The sequence below is a fragment of the Aotus nancymaae genome, unplaced genomic scaffold, assembly GCF_030222135.1.
Source record: "Aotus nancymaae isolate 86718 unplaced genomic scaffold, 86718_ANA_hifiasm-v0.15.2.pri h1tg000022l_1, whole genome shotgun sequence".
NCBI lineage: Eukaryota > Metazoa > Chordata > Mammalia > Primates > Aotidae > Aotus > Aotus nancymaae.
In genome coordinates, this window is record NW_026988435.1 from 15,487,601 (window position 1) to 15,511,688 (window position 24,088).

A 24,088-nucleotide genomic window follows, 5' to 3' on the forward strand; every position below is an offset into this window, starting at 1 on the left:
TTACATATATGCATATATAAATATGTATATATATATAAAATGTTTAGTTTCATGCATTTTATTATATAAATGAAATTATGCTATACATACTATATAGACCTCACAGATATATATCTAGATATATAGACACTTAATATATTCTGTGATTGCTTTTTTCAGTCATTTTTAAAAATAAATTCATGTTCATTCAACAATCTCTAATTCATTCATTTATATTTGATAGGCTATCCCATTGTATGTGTATAAACAAAATTTATCCCTTCTTCTCTAAATATTTATCAAGGTGTTTTATAGATCTGGTCCTCTTTTTAAAAAAATAATGCTATAGACATTCTTGTACATTTCAGTTGGTTCACAGTTGCAAGTGTATGTTTAGAGGATATAACTAGGAAAACTGAGGAGTGGTGGGATTTGTGTGTCTTCTACTTTTCTGTAAAATTCTGTTTTGTTTTCAAAAGTGTTTAACCAATTTTAACTCCCACTGAAGGAATATAAGTTTTCTCATCCTTGACAGCATTTGGTTTTGTCAGATTATTAAACTTTTGTCAATCTGGATGTGAAATGGTATCTCATTATGTTTTTAATTTACATTTAATTTGCATTTCTCTGAGGGGCTGCCAAGCAGGAGCTGCAGATTTGGAGGAGGCAGGAGACACAGCTGCTTCTACAGAAGAAGGGGCAGCACAAAAAGTAGAAGGAGGGATGAAATACCCTAGTTTCTCCCGTCCTTACACCCTCCAGTCTTCCATAAGTTCCTTCCATTTGAAAAATGTACCTGGAAATACGAGATTAAGGAAGCCTGCGAGGTGTAATTATTTGAAATACAGAATTGGGCAGAAAAGGGTGAAAAATAAATCTGAAATCAGATTTGAAAATGGCTTTCAGAGGTATACCACATTTAACTTGTTATTCACTGTCTCTTCTACTCGAATATAAAGCTCAGTGAATAAAAGCATTTTGTGTATTTTGTTCCCTTTGCTTAGAACAATCCCTGGTACATATGAAACAATAAAAATTGAATAGATGAATGAATGAATGAATGGTCAAGTCTCACACAAGCCATATCCTTTCACATGTTTAAATATTATTTTAGAATTACATTATTGACTAAATAAATACATAAATTAATGTAATTTAATTTTTAGAGAAAATTCAGATGAAATAGAAGATCTATTCAGTCATCTATTTTTTTGTTTTATTGCTGTTGTGGTTTAAAAGCTTCTGTATTAGTCAGGCTTTTCCACAAAAACAAAACCAATCAGTAGGATCAAACAAACAAACAAAAAGAAGTAGGATTTTACTCTCTTTCCAGATATGAGAGTATCAGAAACAGTGAGATCCTATTGATTTTATATATATACATACAGGTGTCTATCTGCCCACTAATACCACAGCTTTCTTCTCCACCCTTTTGTGAAGCTCCTTCTACCTAACCCAGCCTTCTAGCCTGCTTCTACTATTATTTTTTTCACTGTGCTTTTAAAATTCACTCTTCCCCATCTTTCATCCTCATACCTGGTTGTTTTCTTTTTTGTCATACAATAGCTGACTTATTTTATTTGTAAATTATTCCTTAAATGTCACCCCTCAGAGCCCTTATCTGATTGTGTTATATACTATGGCCTCTTTCTCTTGCTTATTCATCTAAGTAGTTTTAAAACCAGTTGCCATGATCTGTAATTACTCTGCCTTTTATCTGTTTTCTTACTTGTTGTCTGTCTCACCCTAGTAGAATATAAACCAGGTAGGGCAGGAAATATGCCTGTTTTCTTGATGCAGTAGCCACGGAGATTACCAAAGCACTGGGCAGCTGTATTAATTTATAAATCTTCTGGGAAGACCCAGTTTCTTCCTCAGATAGGTGGATTCATTTAAAAATAAAAACAACTATTATTTTCACTAATATATGACTATCATACTGGATTTGTGTGTAGTGAGTGATGTTCTATAATGTGTACCCCATGCTAGGAGGAGAGAATACACTGGATCTGGCATTATTATGCAACTCTATGTACCAGTCTGCTATGTCCATAGAATATTAATCACTATAGAAGCACAAAGTATCTTTTGTTGGCCCATAAAAATAATCTGAATCTACTTTTATATTATAGAAACCTAATTTCTTTAATATTATCAGCATAGTTTATTATTTTGGCTCTCCTTATCCTCCTAGGCATTCTCCTCTGAAAATATGCAAGGTATTAATGTGCCACATCTGGAAATTACTCAGTTGTCAAAAAACAGAGGAAAGAAAAATTATAAATTTCACCCCTCTGCTCCCTTTGAAAAAGATATATCTCTAAGCTTGATGGAAAATTGACATTGATTCTGTTATGTTTTTACATTTAATGGGAAAAATAGAGTTATTGATCTCATTAATCTCAACAACTGAAATTTTACGTAGGTTCTACAAAATGTTAGGAATGTTTTTTTAATTGTGTTTTCGGTCTTGGGGTACATGTGAAGAACATGTAGGATTGTTGCATAGGTACATACATGGCAATGTGGTTTGCTGCCTTCCTGCCCATCACCTATACCTGGCATTTCTCCCCATGTTATCACTCCCCAACTCCCCACCCCGCACTGTCCCCCACCAGTTCCCCTCCACAGACCCCAGTGTGTGATGCTCCCCTCCCTGTGTCCATGTGTTCTCATTGTTCAACACCCACTTATGAGTAAGAACATGCAGTGTTTGATTTTCTGTTCTTGTGTCAGTTTGCTGAAAATGATGGTTTCAATTTTCATCCATGTCCCTGCAAAGGACATGAACTCATTGTTTTTTATGGCTGCATAGTATTCCACGGTGTATATGTGCCACATTTTCCCTGTCCATCTATCATCGATGGGCATTTGTGTTGGTTCCAAGTCTTTGCTATTGTAAACAATGCTACAATGAACATTCCTGTACATGTGTCCTTAAAATAGAACGATTTATAATCCTTTGGATATATATACCCATTAATGGGATTGCTGGGTCAAATGGAATTTCTATTTCTAGGTCCCTGAGGAATCGCCACACTGTAGAGAAATTGTTTAATATCCAGTAGAAATTTCAATTTACTTACCCATTAAATAATAGTATTATTTAGTAGAGAGTTAATGAGTTCGGAATTTTTAATTCCAAATATAAAATGTTTAAAGTTTGTTGAATGGCTTTTCACAGTTAAAGAAAGAAATACAAAGTTAATAAAATAAATTTTATACTTAAATTTTAAAATGATCCCACATTATTTGAAACCCATATCATTTATGATTTTAGGTAAGATTTTGGATTTGAATAATATTCCTCAACTCTGTGTAACCAAATGTGTGATAGATGAAGAAAGAGGCTCATGAGATTAAGCTACTTATTCAAGATCTGACAGCAGCAGAACCCAGTAGGAGGGTTCCAGTCTTCTGATTTATAATCTATGTCTTCTTCAGTTATAGCATGTTGTTTCATATCCAAGAAGGATGATCCAACAAACAGAAAATTAGATGATTGCAAAAGTCTACTGCATATTTCACTGGGAGCAATCAAATGATGTAGTGTAAACATAATAGTGTTTAAAGCCTGAAGACATGGTATCAGCATCCTGTTCTGCCATCAATTGAGTGGCACTGGACAAGTTACTTAATTTCATTGAACTGAAGCTTCCTTAGAAAGTGAGAGTGAAAGTTAAATAAGAAAATGTATAGGTATATTATTAAAACTTTAACATATTACCAGTGGGTCTTGTTTTTGGTTTTTGTTTTTTTTAGTACCCTTGTTTTATTTTACTCCACATATAATGTAGGTAAATCCTTTCATACTCCTGAATAAAACCCTTCATGACAAAAAATATTATCATATTATTTAGAGTAAAATATTGTATTTGTTCACTACTTCTGGGGGCTATGTTGTTCCAGATGATCTGTTTTTAAAGTGAATGGTTAATGTTCATCAAATGCCTCGATTCTGCCTTTTAAATCAGTTTGAATATAATCAAATAAACCAAAATATACAAGGAAGTATTAATAAAGTAATTTATACAATAGAAGGCATGTTTCAGAATCATTTTTATAACTACCAGTTCTGAGACAATATGCAGAGAAAATAATTTGATGTTAACTTGCAGTTGTTTACAATTCAGATAAATTATTACCTTTTTACTTGTGTAAGACATCTTAAAAATATGAACATACCAGGGAGATAAAAATAATCTTTATTGAGTTTCAAGTTAGTTTGCAGATCAATAAACTATGTCATTATGATTCCTATATTACAGAACAATATTTATTTGGAAATCATAAATGTGAATATCTCTCTTGCTAAAGACTTCTTAGTTTATAAAACTAATATTTTAAATAATATAGAAATAAGAGTGATACAATTACCAAGGTTATTGAAGTAGAATATGGAAGAAGTCCTTTTTCAGGGTTCAAGTTCAGTGTTATATTAGCTCTTCTCTAAAAAAAGAAAACATAATAGCTGGAAGCCAATGAATGATATGCAATGAAGACTTTTTTGTGCTGGCAGGGTAAGAGCTATTAGATCATAATGTCCATAATTTTGTGAATATAGAATTGTTTCCTAGACCATTATCCACTTCTTTGTCTGGTCTACGTAAATGGCTCAAGCAAAGGGGCTTTTTACTACATCTCTTAGGAAACAATTCTTCAGCCTAATAGACCTAACAAGGCTGCCTTTTCTGTGATAGTTACTCACAAATTTCCTATACTCAATGTTATCCCATTACTTCTGGTTATTTTCTCTTGACTAACCTAAAATTTTCTCCTTTCCCCCACCCCATTTTTTTTACTCTAGGTATGTTTTCAAGCGAATGAGTTTCCCATTAGTCTTTTCACCAAATTAAATGGATACTGTCTTTTAATCTCTATCCATTGATCATTTCATGTAGACCCTTAATACTTTGTATTGTTCCTTCCTGAAGTTTTATTTGTTTGCATTTTTCTCACATTGGGAAATCTATATTTCTTTTCTGTACTGTGGGCATTTTTGTAAGAAATTTAACTAATATTATTTCTGACTAGCCTAATCTCACCTCCCAGAGATGATTCTTTTATGTTGTTTTCCATAGCATTTATGCCTAGGTTTCTCTTTACTAACTATATAATTAATTATGTACTCTGTAGGGTCTTTTTTTTTTAACCTGATGATGCAATTTTCATATATTTCTTAATAAGATAGATTGTTTTTCTCCATTTTGTGGACCTTATTGCTATGTATAGTTAATTTTTAAAAGCAAATTGTTTTTTTAACCTTAGTCAGGAATTAGGATTACATAAACCCCAGAAAGGAACATCATACCCCATGCTTAAGAATGGACTTGTATAATTTGTCTGAATTTTTCTGTAGCAAGACCTCTCCCTTTTACTTACTAAATATAATTATACTCAGCCTTTGCAACTGAGAACAGTTTCAAGAGAACTAAAACATGCTTAGCTATAGTATCTATTAATTCACACCCTATCATGCATTGTATTGTTATTCAAAATTAGAGGTTCATTCCATTTGATGAAGATAATTTCCACACAAAATGCAAATTTTTTAAGTGGACTGACAAAAAAGGAAAACTATGAAGTATTTATCAGAGGAAGTATTTAATTCTCAATGGAGAGCTCATAGTTCACAATGAGAATGAGATGCACAGTAGCGTGTTAAGATAGCTCGATAGGAAATTGTAGTAGCTTAGTGAGACAGTTCCAATCTTGGCTACAATCATTCCTTTCATGGAAAAGGAAGGAATTCTGCACAGCCCAGAACTCAGGGAAGGATTGCAGGAGCCTGGAAGTCTTGAAAAGTGCTGAAAGTTAGATAAACATTGAAATCCATTTCCCATTAGGAAATGATTCTGCCTCAAATCTGTTAAAGTTTTCACTTTTTCTGAGGCTCAGAGATGTTGAGAAGCATAGACAAGAATAAACATTGAAAGAGAGAACCTACACAGAAATAATGTAAGGCTTTGTTTTTTTCTGGTGACTCTTCCATACGCAGTCACACAGTAAATTATATCTTTGTGAATATAGTCATGTCGACTACATGGAAACTCAACCTCATGTAGACTGTACTATGAACCACATCTTTCCTGGATCATGAAAGAAAATAGAACTAAGGTGATACAATTTGACTCTGTGTCCCCACCCAAATCTCATCTTGTAATGACTATATTTTCCACAACATGTGGGAGGAATCTGGGGGAGATGATTGAATCATGAGGGCAGGTCATTTCCATGCTGTTCTCATGGTAGTGAATGGCTCTTATGAGATCTGATGGTTTTAAAAAATGAGAGTTTCTCTGCACAAATTCTTTTTTTGTCTGCTGCCATCCATGTAAGATATGACTTCCTGCTCCTTGCCTTCTACCATGATTGTGAGGCATCTCCAGTCATGTGGAACTGTAAGTCCAATTAAAGTTCTTTCATTTGTAAAGTGCCCAGTCTCAGTTATGTCTTTCTCAGCAGTATGAAAACAAGCTAATACAGTAAATTGGTACCTAGAGTGGGGTGCTGCAGAAGAGATAGTCAAAAATGTGGAAGCAACTTTGGAACTGGGTAACAGCCAAAGGGTGGATCAATTTGGAGGGCTCTAGAAGAATACAGGTAAATGTTGGAAAGTTTAAAACTCCCTGGAGACTTGTGCAATGGCTTTGACCAAAATGCTGATAATGATAATAACAACAAAATCTAGGCTGAAGTAGTCTCAGATGGAGATAAGGAACTTGTTGGGAACTGGAGTAGAAGTGATTCTTGTTATGTTTTAGCAAAGAGATTGGTGGATTTTTGCCCCTGTCCTATATAGATTTATGGAACTTTGAACTAGAGAGAGATGATTTAGGGTATCTGGCAGAAGAAATCTCTAAACAGCAAAGCATTAAAGAGGTGGCTTGGGTGCTGTTAAAATCATTCCATGTTAAAAGGGAAATAGAGCAGAAAAGTTCAGAATATTTGCAGCCTATTGATGTAGTAGAAAAGAAAAACACATTTTTTAATGAGAAATTCAAACTGGCTGCATAAATTTGCATAAGTAACAAGGAGCCAAATATTAATCCCCAAGACAACAGGAAAAATGTCTCCAGGGCATGTCATAGGTCTTCCTGGCAGTTCTTCCCATCACAGAACCAGAAGTCTAGAAGGGGTAAATGGGTGTGACTTCAGAGGGTTCAAGTAAAGCCTTGGCAGCTTCTATGTGGTGATGAGCCTACCAGTGCACAGAAGTCAAGAACTGGGGTTTAAGAACCTCTGCCTAGATTTCAGAGGTTGAAAGGAAATGCCTGGATGTCCAGGCAGAAGTTTGCTGTAGGGGCAGGGCTCTCATGGAGAACCTCTGCTAGGGCACTGTGTAAGGGAAATGTGGGGTTGGAGCCCCCACACAGAGTCCCTACTGGTGCATCACCTACTGGAGCTGTCAGAAGAGGGCCACCATCCTCCAGACCCCACCATGTTAAATCCCCTGACAGTCTGCACTATTTGCCTGGAAAAATCAAAGACACTCCATGCTAGCTTGTGAAAGTATCCAGAAAGGGGCCTATAACCTGCAAAGCCACAGGAGTAGAGCTGCTCAAGACTACTGGAATCTACATCTCACATCAGCATGACCTGGATATGAGATGTGAATCAAAGGAGATAATTTTAGAGCTTAAAGATTTGACTGCCCTTATGGATTTTGGACTTGCACGGGGCCTGTAGCCCCTTTGTTTCAGCCAATTTACCCCATCTGGAATTCCTGTATTTACCCAATGCCTGTACCCCCATGGTATCTAGGAAGTAACTAACTTGTTTTTGATTTTACAGGCTTATAAGCGGAAGGGACTTGCCTTGTCTTGAATGAGACTTTGGACTGTGGACTCTTGAGTTACTGCTGAAATGAGTTGAGGGATGGAGTGATATGGTTTGACTATTTCCCCAGCCAAATCTCATCTTATTGCTCCCATAATTATCAGGTTTTGTCAAAGAGACCCAACTGGAGATGACTGAATCATGGGGACAGGTCTTTTCCGTTCTGTTCTTGTGATAGTGAATGGATCTGATGAGATCTGATGGTATTAAAAATGGGAATTTCTCTGCATAATGATTGTGAGGCATCCCCAGCCATGTGATATTGTAAGTCCAAGTAAACCTTTTTCTTATATAAAATGCCCAGTCTTTAGTATGTCTTTATCAGCAGACTGAAAACAGACTAATACATGGGGTTCATCCTATGACTCTATATTAACTCTATAAAACAGTGTTTCTTTTAAGGGAAGCCAAAGGAAAGATACAAAGACATTTATCAGTGAGATTTTAGTGAAGTAATTTATTTTCATGGGTTAAAAATTCATATTAGACTGCCATAGAACTTGAAAGAGAAAAAATATAATTCAGCATATGGGGTTTAAGATATAACTGAATTGTTGATAAAGGCTTAATATTGCTTATGTTGGGCAAAGTTATTTCTCAAAATTTGCTGAGAAATTCTACACTGCTGATCCTCATAATAATGTCAAAACATTGTAAGATTTTTTCCTGATTATGTCTTTCCATAACCATAATTTAAATACATTTGTCCACTCAAAAAACAAGTCATTTAAAATTGAAAATTTAAGTAATTTGTTATTTATGCTTTATACTAGTCCATAGATCATTGATCAATATCTGTGGAAATGGTATTCATTATTGATTTTGGCAGCATCCTTGAAAGCCCCATATTTCTATGGGCTATCTGATTGAATTATTTTCTATAAGTTTTACTTTATTTTTAATCAGTAATCAAACTTATACTTTCACAGTAATACAGATACATAAAAACTTTTGGTATGAGTTATTTGGTTGTGTCTACTAAACACTGTGTTTCAAAGTTTGTAATACAAGCCAAGTAATTAGTTGTCATATTTTGGCAAGATTTATTATTCATAAACTGCATCTATTTCTAGTACAAGTTTCCATTATCTTCTAGGTGCTTTAAGGTTTGTTTTTGATCCTCCATAATACATCGATCATTTTCTTCTATTTTGAGATTTGACTTAGTGTTTTGTAATGGGGCATTAATAATTATATTATTTTAAAGTTTGATGAATTTGGTTTTCATGTAAATTATTAATTTGATAGGTTAATTTTATCTTTTATATCAGCAATATCATTGTTTTTGTTTGCTTTACTGATTCTTTTTAAGTAAATATTCAATATAACCTATATAATTATTTCTGGGAATATTTTTCTGTATCTAAAGAAAAATATAATAGCTTCATATTACCAGTGTTTTATAATCAATTGAATGATTTCTTTTTCTATTTCCTCTGCCTACTACTTTATGTCTAGGAAAACTAAATGTGAAAATTCAAACCTAAGATGAGCTCAAGTTAGTTAGCATGCTCAATGTGGCCCTTATATTACATTGAGTTCATGTTTCTGTTAGAGATATCATCCTTTCAAAAAAGGCTCTAAATTGAAACTTCAAATACTATAAATTCTGAAATGAATTATAAGGGGAATTAAGGCTATTTCTGTGTGGGGACTACTGTCTTCATAGCTATGTAGATGTAGTCATGGGGACAATACATGTCAACTGAGAGGGTATATGGGGGACGTACTAGTCAAAGGCTAGAGAGTTTCAGTTATGCAAAATGGCTAAGTTCTTGAGCTCTACTGCACAGTATAGGGCTCATAGTTAACAATACTGTATTGTATATTTAAAAAATTTCTAAGGGAGATACTTGTGTTAATTTTTCTTATCACATACATAAGCACACAAAAATAAGATAATAAATAAAGAGAGCAGGTAGACATTTTTAGATGTGATGGCTCTATTTATGACAGATTATAGTGATGGTTTTATGGGTACATACTTATCTCTAAACTCCTCAAGTTGTGTGCATTACATAAGAAAGGCTTTTTATATATTAATTATTTCTCAATAAAGTGCTGTTTCTCCAATCAAATCTAGTTTCTCCAATTCCATACTGTATTAGTTAGGATTTCCTATAGTATGCTGGAATAACTAATGCTCCTGAAGTTTCAGGTGCTTACTTGAGTAAAGGTTTATTTCTCCCTCTTTCAATATCCATTGTGGGTCATCTGTGTTTTAATTCTTGCCATCTTTACCAAAACCGTGACAAACTGGGTAGTCTCTTCTGGAAAGACAATCTATCATTTGGTAATGGATAAGTATGTTAAGCCACATGCTAGTCTTAAAAAATCTGCCGAATGTCATTGACCATAGCTATTAACATAAGTGGCCCTTCCCAGCTACTCAGGAGGCTGAGGCAGGAGAATTGCCTGAACCCAGGAGGCGGAGGTTGCAGTGAGCCGAGATTGCGCCATTGCACTCCAGCCTGGGTAATAAGAGCGAAACTCCGTCTCAAAAAAAAAAAAAAAAAAGATATATGGCCCTTTGCCACACTTATTATCCTCCTTTTTCTTAGGTGCCTGAAATATTGAAGCTTCCCTTCTACATACAATAATACTAGATGCTCAAACAGAGAGAGAGAGGTTCTCATATTCAGTGAAGATTTTTAATATTTAGTTTATTGAATAATATGATAAACACTCGACTGGACATATCTACATTATAAAATACCATGTACAAGATAGCATTATTTTTATAGCTTTCTTTTTCAATCTCATCATAATTTAATGTTGATTCTGCATCCATAACACTGGAATTTACTCATTATATAAGTGTCAAAGAAGAGTTTTCTTTCCATTATGCTTAAAATAAGTGCATGTTAAAATACACATAAACTTTTTCTAATTAGAAATTATTCTGGTTAGAAAGTAATAAATTAGCTATTTCACATCACAAAGTACACAAAACTTGTCTTCTTGCAGCACTTTATCTCTATTTTTTAAAAAAAAATATCTTCTCTGAATTCCCATTTCATGCCAGGAATTTGCAGAGTTTTATCATAATTTATGCCATCATTATTAAGTATCTGGCAAAAGAACATGTTTAGCGTATTTTGTATGTTTCATTGAATGATATAGTTAATATTGTGACTTGCATATATTACACTCTTTATCTTTCTTGTTCCCCTCATTTCTTCCTTTATTTTTGCATGATTATATACATAATTGGAATTGAAAAGTGTTCATAGATGAATCATGGCCACTCAGCTTAATTTAAATAAGCAACTGCATTCCAAATATAAATTGGATTTTGTAATCTTTGCTGAGATTTGAAGTGTATTTGTGCTCAAAGAGTTTGTATTATATTTAATATATGAGTGTCCACTGGCAATATCATTTTCTTTCTTTATATAAATAAGAATCATAGCATTTTAGACTCAAAAGGTAGCAGAGCAACAATTGTTTTGTGTCTTTCTTACCATCTGTATGTGATAGCTCTTAAAATATTAGAAGCTAGCTATCATCTTTTCTAAAAATATTTTCCTTGTGTTAAATAACTTTATTTTATTAATTATTTTTCATATGTCAGTATCAGATCCATCACTATCTAGGTTTCTGTCCCCTGCTCCTTAGTTCCTAGTTTCTTTCTCTCTCTCTTTCTTTTTTTTTTTTCCCCTTCTTTCTTTAATATAAGGCCTGGAATTTGATATGCTCTGATTTTACAGGACTTTTGTAATTGCAACCTAATAGGTTTATTAGCTCTCATAGCATACCATTAGGTTGTATTGAGTTTGTAGTTGGTGAACTCAATAAGTGGTTTCATACTGATCTCTGAACTTATTTTTCAAATATTCTGTAGCTCAATATTCTATTTCAGCTTTCATCTTTTTCTCTGTTGATGCATCATGTTGCCTAAATTTTGAGTTGCATTTTCACATTCAGTTGGTGTTCTGAGATGTTGGCTCTCCCTTTCAGCTGTATCACAACTGTGCATTTCATGAAGATTCCTTCACTGATAACTACATTTAACCTCACAGGATCAAGTACACAGGCTTGTGTCAGGCCATTGGAGACCTCTCTTCAGGTTGACATTGAAGAGTCAACACAGGCATTCTACTGGTTTAACTAGCTACAAATCCAACACCTAAGTGTACTATTAACCAGCCAGTTTTTCTCTACTTTGCATACTATGAAATGACGAAAGCCCTTGTCAAATGCTTAGCTGAAATCAAGATAAACTGTTTCGAAGACATTATCAAGATCTAAAAGCTAACAGTACAAATAGAAAGTAAGTGTTGCGACATGTGACTCCTGCTCATTAAGCCCATGGCCTTTCCTTTACCCCAAAATGTCCAATTGTTGAAGAATGGAAAAATGTGGCACATATACACCATGGAATATTATGCAGCCATTAAAAATGAGGAGTTCGCATCCTTTGTAGGGACATGGATGAACCTGGAAACCATCATTCTCAGCAAACTGACACAAGAACACAAAACCAAACACCACATGTTCTCACTCATAGGAGGGTGTTGAACAAGGAGAACACATGGACACAGGGAGGGGAGCACTATACACGGGGGTCTGTTGCGGGGGAGTGGGGGGGACAGCGGGGGGGGGAGTTGGGGAGGGATAGCATGGGGAGAAATGCCAGATATGGGTGAGGGGGAGGGAGGCAGCAAATCACACTGCCATGAATGCACCTATGCAACAACTTTGCATGTTTTTCACATGTACCCCAAAACCTAAAATGCAATTAAAAAAAAAAAAATTAAAATAAAAAAAAAAGAAGCCTATTGCTTAAATTTCCCAGTTACTGTATTATTCTTACATATTATTTTTTCCCCATTTTCCTATTGTTAAAAACTGGTACTGTGTTATGCCTTTTTATAAAGCTTCTAAAAAATATAAAAGTGAGATTTGGTGATCATTTGGCAACTTGCAAAGGTGTATATATAAATTTTTGGTGCTAAATAATCGAGTGCACTTAAAATAAGTAAGTGCTTTTCTAACATTGGTTAACATATAGAGTTTACAAAATTGTATGTATGCTCACAATAGTAAGATTTTATTACCACATTAGAGAGAAGCAATCTGAGGCTCAGAAGGCTGGTGACCTTCTAGGGTGTAGAAATAATAGGAGATTAAAACATGTATTTATTTAGTATTACTATTTGCTTTTAATTTTTGTATTTAATGGTAACGTTTATACATATGCCTTGTGGAATAGTAAACACATACAAAACAGAAAAAAAAAGTAATCCTTAATTACAACACACAGATGTTAATGGTTGTTAATATGTTTAATTTCTCCTCAATTATGAATATTGAAACCCCTTCAAATTTGAAAGGAGACTGGAAGTTCCCATTTGCAGATATCTGTTAACTTTAAACTGTCTCTTTCAGAAGTTGGTTATAGATACTTTATTCTGATACACCAAGCATAATTTCTTTCAGCATGGGCTAATCTTTATTTTTAAAATTTGTTGTTACCATTCTATTTTTACTTTTTTGTATCAGTTTGACTTCTTGTAAAAATTAAATTTTTAGGTCCTCCTACCCTGAAAAGCCCATCTCCATTTTAAAAGCGCTGGGTTTAAACATTATTTTGAAAATATTTAGGGTTGTTCTTTAACTATACTTAATACTATTATATTACCAAAATAGTCACAGCCATTTTCTACCATCAACTTCAGAGCTATAATGTGCTTTTAACCTACTATTCCAATTATGTTTGTCTGTCATTTATCTACCTATTTAATCTTAAGCTAACATTATCTACCAAGTGAATCATAAAATTGAAGAATAAATTGTGTTTATCAATAAAATAGACCAGTCAGTAAGAAGAAAACTGACTTGGTTGGGCAAAGTGTTATTCTGATATTTAGACTGAAAACCACTACAGTTTAATTCTCTGTCTCTAAACATGATGTACATTGATTGAGTACAATTTAATGTTGCTCAAGAAAAATAGTCTCCAGCTGGGCGCGGTGACTCACGCCTGTAATCCCAGCACTTTGGAAGGCCAAGGCAAGTGGATCACTAGGTCAGGAGTTCAAGACTACCCTGGCCAGGATGGTGCAGTCCTCGTTTCTACTAAAAATGCAAATTTAGCTGGGCATGGTAGCGGGCACCTGTATTCCCAGCTACTCGGGAGGCTGAGGCAGGATAATTGTTTGAAGCCGGGAGGGGAGGTTGCAGTGATCCGAGATTGTGCTACTGCACTCCAGCCTGGGCGACAAAGCAATATGCAAGGCCCTTTCTGAGGGGAATGGCAAGGGAAAGTATTTTCAGAGTAATGCAGAAATGAAGAAAGAAGAAAGGAGCACAATTATATTTTCAGGGGACTTTCTATTATTAACTTCTTGGGATAGAAATCACCGAATATATTTACTGTTATTTAATATTAAAATTTATTTTCCTCAATCCTTCCCTTCTTTTTTTTTTTTTTTTTTTTTTTCTTGAGATGGAGTCTTGCTATTCTGTTGCCCATGCTTGAGGGCAGTGATGCAATCTCGCCACTGCAACCTCCACCTCTCGGGTTCAAGTGATTCTCCTGCCTCAGCCTCCTGAGTAGCTGGGATTACAGGAGCATGCCACCAGGCCCAGGTAATTTTTATATTTTTAGTGGAGACCGGGTTTCTCTCTGTTTGGTCAGGCTGGTCTCCAACTCCTGACCTAGTGATCCACCCGATTCAGACTTCCAAAGTGTTGGGATTATAGGCGTAAGCCACCGCGCCCGGCCTAGAATTTTAATATAAGCATTCCATTCATGGTGATCATCTTATCAAAATCACAGTGCCATGAAGTTCTCATTCCTTCTACTTGGTGTCAAATTTAGTTCACCTTTTTGAAGTTCCATCTATCTCCTCAAACTTATCATATAGATATTTTTAACACTTAAGCTATACTTTCTTCACCTACTTTAGCAATTCATACAAATTAGTTTTTGGGCCATGTATTTATACGTGGTGTCTTGCAACTTTCTAAATTATTAAGAAGATGTTTTAGTGCATCATTTAATATACCATCATATCTTAATTAGTGATTAGTATATATATTGCTGTTTACTACTGATTTATACGTTTAAAAATGCCTTATTAACCACATTCTTAACTTTATGTTTCTGCTGTCAGGGTATAATTTGTATGTCTGGTAATTTTCCTTTTCATCTATCAAAAATCAAGCATGGATAAATATTCTTTTTAAAGTAGATGCATAGATCAATGTCTGTGGCTTTGAAATTTTTTAAACTAGACATATTTCAAAATTACTCAAGACGGAATTTTTTAAATACCTTGGAGAGTAGCTGAATGTCATTATAGTTCATTAAGTTTCATTGAATGGCATGCTATTGCATGTTTACTTATCTAAATTTATAAAGTAAGCTGATTATAGTAACAACAGACAGGGATGTGCCAGGTATGTTTTGCTTTCCAGTATTTATAGATGTTCACATTAACCACAATAAGGCATTGTCATCATGATCCAAGGACATAATGGAAATCAGTTCCTGACATAGTATATATTGTCCTTGAAAACTGCACTGACAAAATGAGGGGTCCAAGAGTACTTCAAATAATAAAAAATAGATCAAGGATATTCCTACAGATCTAGGAAATATGAACACTATTGTGGTTCTAATATCCTTCTTTAAAATATGTTTTGCCTTAGTATCCAAGAAGTAAGGAAAATATATTTGCAACTTTTATAACTATGTATTTATTATGTATGCCTCATATGATAATAATTTGGATAAACAATTTATTGAGGAGATATATATTTGCAACATTTACAACTATGTATTTATTGTATGTACCTCATATGAGAATAATTTGGATAAACAAATAATTTATTGAAGAGATATGGAATACTATTTTGAAAAGAAATAGTTAAGTTTCTGTGTAGCTTGCTATATTTTTACATCAGCCTTTTATGTAGAAAGTAAAAACTGGTCAAGAAAGTATATAATAAATTTGTTATTAGGTCAGTTTTGGTTTATTTATTTTCTTCTGTTCACTGTTGTATTTGCTTACTACTAAACTTCCCCATTTAACTATGGTCGTAGATAAGCGGCATTGATTTTGTTTAAAATCTGTCAGCTTGTATAAAACACTACTTTTTCTCAGTTCTGAAACAATACACATTAAATGCAGAACTTTCAACTTGTAATTGGGTTGCAAATGATTTTTTTCGGATCCCCTTATAGAAGGAAGTTGAAACACCAATAATTTACTTGTTTCAGAAAAAAAAAATTGAATGTCAGTCTTCATTCAACTTTGCATGGCCATTATGTTTTTCTTACTATACTAAATAATAGCTTTTCTTTTATTTTACAGATTTAAAAAAATCTCTTACACCTTTATACTGAATATTGCAATACTTTGGTATTTTCATTTTAACTCTCTTGTAAATGGAAAAAATTATTAACCTGAAATAAAGTGATTGAAGTAACTCTGAATAAAAGTTGTTCAAAAGCTTTTTCAGTGACACAATAGCAATGGAGAAATACAGCAAATTGACTCTGATCATGTCTTTGCACTCTGAATTAGTGGTCATGGATATTTTAAAAATTTGTGTTTGGTGTAAACTTTGCAAATACTCATAAGGATTCTGGATTTTCTAATCCCTTAAAGAAACTCTCTTCTTTCACCTCTCAGTCGTGTAAGAGTTAATTCTATTTCCTACAAGGACACAATCTGTAAGTTAGGTCTGGAAGGCAGCAAAGGCAACCTGGACTTGAAGTTAACACTTCTGTTGTCAAGGGTTACTGATGGGGGAAGGGAAGGGGCTGGAAAGGGGAAGAGTTATGGAAATGAAGAAGGATTGTAGCACACACTACAGAAATTCAAATGCTATACATGTATTTGGAATAAGATCTCGACTCTGTTGTATTTTTGCAGTGTGTTTTCATTTATTTAGTTTACACATAGATGGTGTATTTATAGGCAGGTTGATGTTAACCTTATTCAGGATGTCCTTTCCAACATCATTCAGTTGTACATTGCATATATATAATAACTTTGTAATTAAATTGGAATTTATCATAATTATTTACATCAAAGGACAATAAAATTATGTTACTTCCCAAATTGTAATATCAGCAAATATCATATCTGGGACTTTGTGGAAAGTCTGTGTCATTTTAGTTTAAATGAAGAATTCTCTTTTCCTCCACACAATTAAAGGTCAAAGAAAACAGCATGCTTAAGGGCTTCAAATTAATATATATTAAGATTCAGCTATTAATATTCTAATTCTCAAATAGCTGCCTTTACCAATGATAAACTAAGGTGATTTTGCCCACTGTTACAATATTTCAAATTGCTAGTCATCACAGGTCTGCCTCACTTTAAATCTCCTTGTTATGCCAATTTGCATTACTAATGGACTTGCTAAGAGAGAAACTGTAAGAAGAGAATGTAGCAATTAACAGTAAATGCTTGACATATTGTGACGTTATAGATACCTTTATGCTGATTTATATTCTTATGTCAATATTTACAAGAAAAATATTTCTACATTTCTTATTTAGCAAAGTAAAAATGATGTCCATCCTATTGTCATTGGTGAAATTTTTTCTGTAGCATTTGATTAATATCATCCATATTTTATAATCGGTAGACTCATATTTTAGCTTCTACTATCTTAACTCGCGTAAGGTATTTTATTTGGAGTAGCTATGTATTTTCAAGAACACAATTGAGTGCTATGTGTACTTATGTGAAGTGCAGAAGTATTTGATTATATAAAATTTCCTGGATTTATATGAGAATAATGCATAATAGAGAGCAAAAGAGGGTTTTCCTGCCAAAAGTATCTGTGTGAATTTTCCTCCGAAAATGTTATTTTAAAATCCTTTGTATGATCAAAGGCACCCCACACAGACAATTAAAAGCAGATATGAAATGATAGATCACATGACAGGGGTTAAATGTAAGCCCCCCCTCCCCTCCCTTAAACATCGCAGCAGGCATTACAATACCAGAGGTAACGAATCAATTAAATCCATTTTCCCCTCGGCGTCTCCAAAGCTGCGTGCCTAGTGTTGCTGTGTAGTTTAGGGCCGGAGCAGTAGGACCCAGGGGCCTCCGCAGCCACCAATAGAAGCGCACACTTGGACCTATTTGTATGCAATGCCGTCTGCTCTGCGCATTAATAGTAATACAGATAACGGGTCTGAAAGAATTCTCTACTGAAGAAGGATTGAATTTTTCCAGGGTGCTGATACCGAGAAGAAACCCGACTTCACTCTCCCTGTTTCCCCACTCTTAGGTTTAAAAGTCTCAGACAGCTTTTGCTTGGTTTAAACTCGGAAAGGTCTCGGTGCCCAGCAAAGTTGCAGGGCTGCGTCTGCACTACTGAGCCGCTAGATTGCTGAAAACAGTCTCGTCGAAGGGTAAGTCTCGCAAATGGTTGCAAAGGAAGTGACAGCTGGCTTTCGATCTGTAAAAGGGGACACGCCGGGTTTTACACTAGTGGTTGTTGGAGTGCAGAATGGGTGCCGAGAGCACTCTGCAGTTTATCCAGAAATTGTTGCTGATGCACCAGGGTGTTTGGGGGTAGAATCAAAAACCTTCAGGCTACATAGGAAACTGCAGCCTTTCGATCGGGAGGGATTCAACAAGTTTCCCTGCAGGGATGCGATGTTTGTTTATTCCTTGCAAGTTGTGCAGTGTCCGTTCCAGGTAGGCTGCGACTGCTTAACAAAGAAGTTTTGGAATTTCTGTTTGTTGTGTGTGGCTGGGCTAACCCTTGTTTGAAGTAGGTTTCGTGGCGCTTTGGGCTTCTTGGGGACACACAGCGGAATTTGCTCTTGGGATGCTGCGAGCATCAGTGGTCTACCGGGCTGCGCGGGGCTGGGCAACTTTGCAGCGTAATCTCGGTGTCACTGACCGCACTGTTGTTCGTGATGTGAACCGAGACACAGACACCAGCAGGCTGCAAGGAGATCCCAAACTTTGAAGGCGTTCTCCAGGAATGGATGAGCGTGGGGGCTTTGAAATAAGCGTTACTAGGTGGATTTTGGTAAACTCTTGGCGATATGCAGGCAGTGGGTACTTTTGACACCTGCGTTTCCAACCTGCAGGTTTTTGCTTGAAAATGTGGTGCTGATGTGAAAATGAGCGCTAAAAGCTAAGCCAGCGGGGACTGTATCTGAGGGAGGAAATGAGGGAGGGAGGAAGAATGAGCGAAGACAGATGAATGAAAAAGGTGCATCCCATCTTTCACACACAAAAACCACACGAGTGGGACGAACTAGGAAGCGCTCCAGTTGGTGGCGTTTAGCTGGAAAACGTATTGCAGGGAGGTTCAGGAGCCTCTGCATTATTGATGAAGCGCGGTGCCCTTCTGGGGCCCCTTCTCGCTCCTTCTCCCTGCCCCCTCTTGCCAGCCCCGCTTCCCTGAGCCTGCGGCTGGAGTGTGGGCACGGGCGCGGCGGTGCGCGGCTGGATCCCACAGCTCTGAGAACACAATGGGGAGAAGCAGGCGAGCCCTGCGGGCGGTCGATGCGGAAAACTCGGTGTGGCAACCCCACTGCAGCAACCGGGGCTGCCGCTCCTCCCGGGGCAGCGGCGCTGCAGAGGCGGCTTCTGCCCGGTGACCACGCGCGTCCTGAGGTCTCAGAGGACCGCGTGCAGGGCGCGCACACCTGGCTGCTAAAATCCTGGGGTACCCTTCTAGGGATCACTGTGCCGCACGCCTATAGGTGGGGTGGGGGAGATAGAATGCTAAGACATCCCACTCCTGCCTCGAGTCGGAGCTTCCTCTACTCGAATATCCTTAGTGATCACCCCAAGCATCGAGAGGACGTGCTCCCCCAAGAGAAAAGGACACGAAGGGGAAAGAAGGGAAATGCTGATGAGGCTGCAAGAGGGGAAAGGAATCAAGCAATTGGGGCAATTATGGTCAATGATCAGGCTTTTCTGGGCTCTTTTAAGTGGATTGATTTAGATGGAGCTTTGAAATGCTGTCCCTGGCCTCTGCATCACTAAAGGGGGCAGACTTCCAGACGCAGGAACTCACTGGAGACTCCTTCTGTAGATGAAGGAAGGAGAGGGCAGGACAGGAGGCTCATTTCACAGTGTAGTTTAACCCTGACCTCAGCACCTCCCACCCTTTCACGCCCAGCCAGGGAGTGCCCCGACCTTGTAAACTCTGTGTCATCTGCCCTGTGTAAGTGATTTTCATCAAACTGTGTGTTTCAGAGGCGTGTTAAGAGATGGTTGCCTGTTTCCAAGTAGTGGTGGGAGACAGTTTAATTTGAAGGTTGATTGTCAACCCCGGCTGAGAGCGCAGAGAAAGGAGCATAGATGTAGGACCCTATAGAATGGGCCACTTGGGGTTGTCAGTTACTTGAAGGCTACACATCAAAGGAAATACACTGCTGTGAGCACCTGGGGGAAGATGATGCCATTTCACTTTTTTTTTCCCCCTTCTTTCCATGTGCCTCCTTTATTGTGATTGTTTGGGAACTAGGATATAATATTATAAAAAATGTTGAAAATCCACTGATTATTTGGAAGCCTTGTAACCGGGTTTTCAGGCCAAAATTTGGATGCTCCTAGCCCTTATTATTTTGAAAGCCTCAGTTTGCCACCTTAAAACCTGCTTCTCTACTATATCTTGACGAGGCACTGTTAACTTTCAAAAGCAATCAGTAAGCATGCATCATGTTTTTATTAAAGGGAATAGACAGGGTTGGTAGATGTTCCATGAATTTTTGCCCTTCCAAACCCCCCCACCCCAAAAAAAGGAAGATGAAGCAGCCGCAGCCCAGAGCAAATATCCAGTTGGTAAGAGGACTTTGTTTCTTAGCGACCTGTACCTCTCCCATGAGGGATAAAGATAATGAGTACCTAAGGAGTAGGGACATTTCACTTTGTATCACTGGCATGGATTTTGGACTTCCTTTAACCTTTCCCACATATCTTCCTGCTCCATGACTCTTCCAAGTCAGCCCTGAAGGATCTGCAGAACTGAAGCACAATGACACAGCTGCAGATCCTCGGTGGAGGCTTGCTTCAGAAAACAGCTGTAAATCATGTTTGCTGTGTTTTCCCATTCACTTCCTTTTACTTCCCTTCCCTTAGCCTGTCCTTGAACCAGTGTTACCACCTTCTGGGCTCTACCCTGTGAAGGTTAGTGATTTCCAGTGATATAGCACTGAGCTGAGCATAGGAGGAGGGCAGAGGCTCAACAGCTGCCTAGGGAGTCCCCCAGGTTTAATGCCGACTTTCTCTTACCCTATACTGCACGAAATAAAGAACAAGTACCCTAAGATCTCCCCAAAGAGAACTGCATTGTTATATATAATTTTCTTTTATCTTATAACATAAGAGAACCAATTCAAATATGAAATAACATTGACTAGAGATGAAAAGGAAGCTATACACTTGTGTGCACTATTTGGAAACTAGTGTTGTGCTTAGCTATAAAATCTTAGCTTGAGTGTTGTTCTTAGCTATAAAATCTAACCTTTTGACATTCATCTAAACCTAATACATTAGGAACTACTTTTATTCAAGCAAGATTTAATATGGTACTTTCATTATAAGGCTGAGAAACTCAAGACATCACAAAGATGTGAGTTTTAAATGAAAATAAAGCAAGGCAGTAAGGCAAGCCCCTGGCAGCTTGATGAATGAGCAGGTGCAATGCACCACTTGAAATGTAACTTGAGGTGAGGTTCCACCAATCTGCTAGAGAATGAGCTGCTTCTTGTCACCTAAACACAACTGATTTTCCTCTCTTTCTGAGATCACAAACAAAAACATAATATCATACAATAGGCTAGATTCTGATCTGGTCACATAATCATTTATCTCGCTAAACTTGCTGTTGAAGTGAGCAGTGTTACTGTTGATGTATTCGTATTTGTACCTAAAATATATTAGTGCTATATTGACCAGTCAATTCCTCCAATTCTATAGAAAACTGAGGTCCTAGAAGATTAACTGACTAATTCAAAACTATATAGGATAAAACTGTAGAAACAGTGTCAGGCACCTTAACTGCAATAGATATTTCACTTAATGCTCACATAACCCTTTCAAAGTAGGCTTCATTAGGTGTCTATAACATATGAAGGGAATGAAACTCAGAGAAGTTAAGGAAAATATATGTGACCATTCGGCAAATAAGGGGCAGAGTCAGGGTTAGAAGCAAGTTCTTTCTCATGACAGAGTACATGCTTTTCTAATATGTCATACTGCTGCTTTTAAATGAGCCATTCTCTCCAATTAACTGGACCTACCTATTTCCCCCTATATTTAAACAAGTTTTATTATTCCTTGAATTTTATTTTAGTGATTATTTTCAATCTCTTAGATATCTTTTCATATCCAAAGCATTATTTTTATTCTCCTAGACCAAACTTTTACAGTGACTTTCCAAGTATCTCATAGCCAGTAAATAACCTTTTCAGAAAATACACCCCATCCCTATCTGCCACCCCACCTGTATCATCACCTCTGGAGGCAAGAGCATTTGGGAGAAATTGAGGGACTTTTCACTGTCTTTGGAATCTGCACACATGTAGCCAGGATGTCTGAGAAGGATCCATTACATCATTTTTAGCCGAAAGTTGTTCATCTCCACCTTTACATTTCTGTGCACATGTCTTCTCTAATCTGAAAGATTATCTTCTTTACTTGGCCAAACCCTATCCATTTGTCTAGGGTGGTTCATTTTCCTTCTCTACCATATTTTTTTTTCTTATTATTCCAACCCTATTGCTGTTGCTTATTGCTGAAATTCCAAGTAAGTTCCGATAACAGCTGGTGTCTAATTTGGTCTTTATTCAGAGATCGAGAATAGTAAGCTAACATTTCTTGAGCCTTTACCTTATATACTTCTACGTACATTATCCCTCAACTATAGATTTCTATTTCTTCATTATATTTCTGCATTTTTGTCCTTCCTGTTTTTTTGCTCTCCATAGTCACCCAGATGTTGTGATACATTTCTGGAGTTTCAGTAATGACATCTAAATGTTATATTTCTTAGCCATGCATTGCTCCTGATTGTCACACCTAAATTTCCAAAGATCTAATTTCATCTCCACCTAGAGATGCATCACAAACATTTTAAAGGAAATTATCTAAAGGTAACCATTCAAAGCCACAGGTAGCATCCTCCCTGCCACACTTGCTTATCTATTTAGATTTCCAAGTTATAAATAGTACATCATGCATCTGGACACATTCCTCTTTGCTATGTCCTTCTGCCTCATTCTCTATGTTCAGGTAGTGAAAACAAAAAGTATATATATAATTTTTTTTTTTTTTCTTGAACCTCACCTCTTTTCCTCATGGGCCTGCCTTTCAATTCTTATCTCTGCTTCCTGGGATCAGCCATTTGAAGTCATGTGCATGAAGTTTGGCAAGCTATCTGTTAGGGCAAAAATGACAATTTCTAAACTCCTTATCATGTCATTGAAGGTACTCTGTGATATGAAGCATGAACTCTTCTCTTCAGTCTTCAGCATTATCAATTACTATGAAAATTTACTTGCAGTTTTTTTAAATACTCAGGTTGTTTCATTCATCTCTGCTTTTAGTTTTTGTTTGTTATTTATTTATTTTCCAGAATTCTGCCCCAAATGGTTCTCACTTTCTTATTTATTATTATTTTTTTTTTGGTGATGTTTGAAAATGCAAAGCAAGTGTCACATCTTCTGTGAAGAACTTCATGTTAAGAAAATAGGTTTAAATATACCTGTCTTTCTGATCATTTAATATTGCCTCTGAAATTCCATTGCAATCATTTACTCATTTCTACCATGAGACTGCACTATGTTCTGAATGTTGCGTCTTCTCCAAATTCATATGTTGAAATTAAAATTCAGAGGTGGGGCCTTTGGGAGATGATTAGACCCTGAGAGCAGAGCTCTCAGGAATGGGATTAGGACCCTTATAAAAGAGGTCTGAATAGGCTTTCTTGCCCCTTCTCCCATGAGCAAACATTGAGAAAATGTCTGTCTATGAAACAGAAAGTGGGTCCTCGCCAGACACCAAATCTTCCAGTACCTTGCTTATTGGACTTTTCAGGATCTAAAACTATAAGAAAAGCATTTCTATTGTTTACAAGGCACCTACTCCATGGCGCTTTGTTGTAGCACCCTGAAGATACTAAGCCAGACTCTAAATTCTGTGAAGCAGTATGTCTCAAACTTTGGCCATTGAACCAAATAAACCTTAGTAGTCAAAAAAATCACCCTTTAAACACCAGTCCCAGGATTTCCCATCAGAATCACTACAATAGAATATGTAGGTGTGGGGCA

General features: G+C 36.4%; 1 protein-coding gene across 2 annotated transcripts in view; it reads left to right on the forward strand.

Moving 5' to 3' along the window:
• Positions 1-17,955: 17,955 nt before the first annotated feature.
• The window catches only part of ROBO1 (roundabout guidance receptor 1), a 1,127,367-nt gene continuing 1,121,234 nt past the window's right edge, over positions 17,956-24,088 (forward strand). The window contains exon 1 of one of the 2 annotated variants that reach the window (XM_064380017.1): positions 17,956-18,202. The gene's annotated coding sequence lies outside the window, so the exon portion shown is untranslated. Of the gene's footprint in view, positions 18,203-18,473; positions 18,492-24,088 lie in introns of those variants that run through there. The other variant, XM_064380018.1, reaches the window with a different exon arrangement.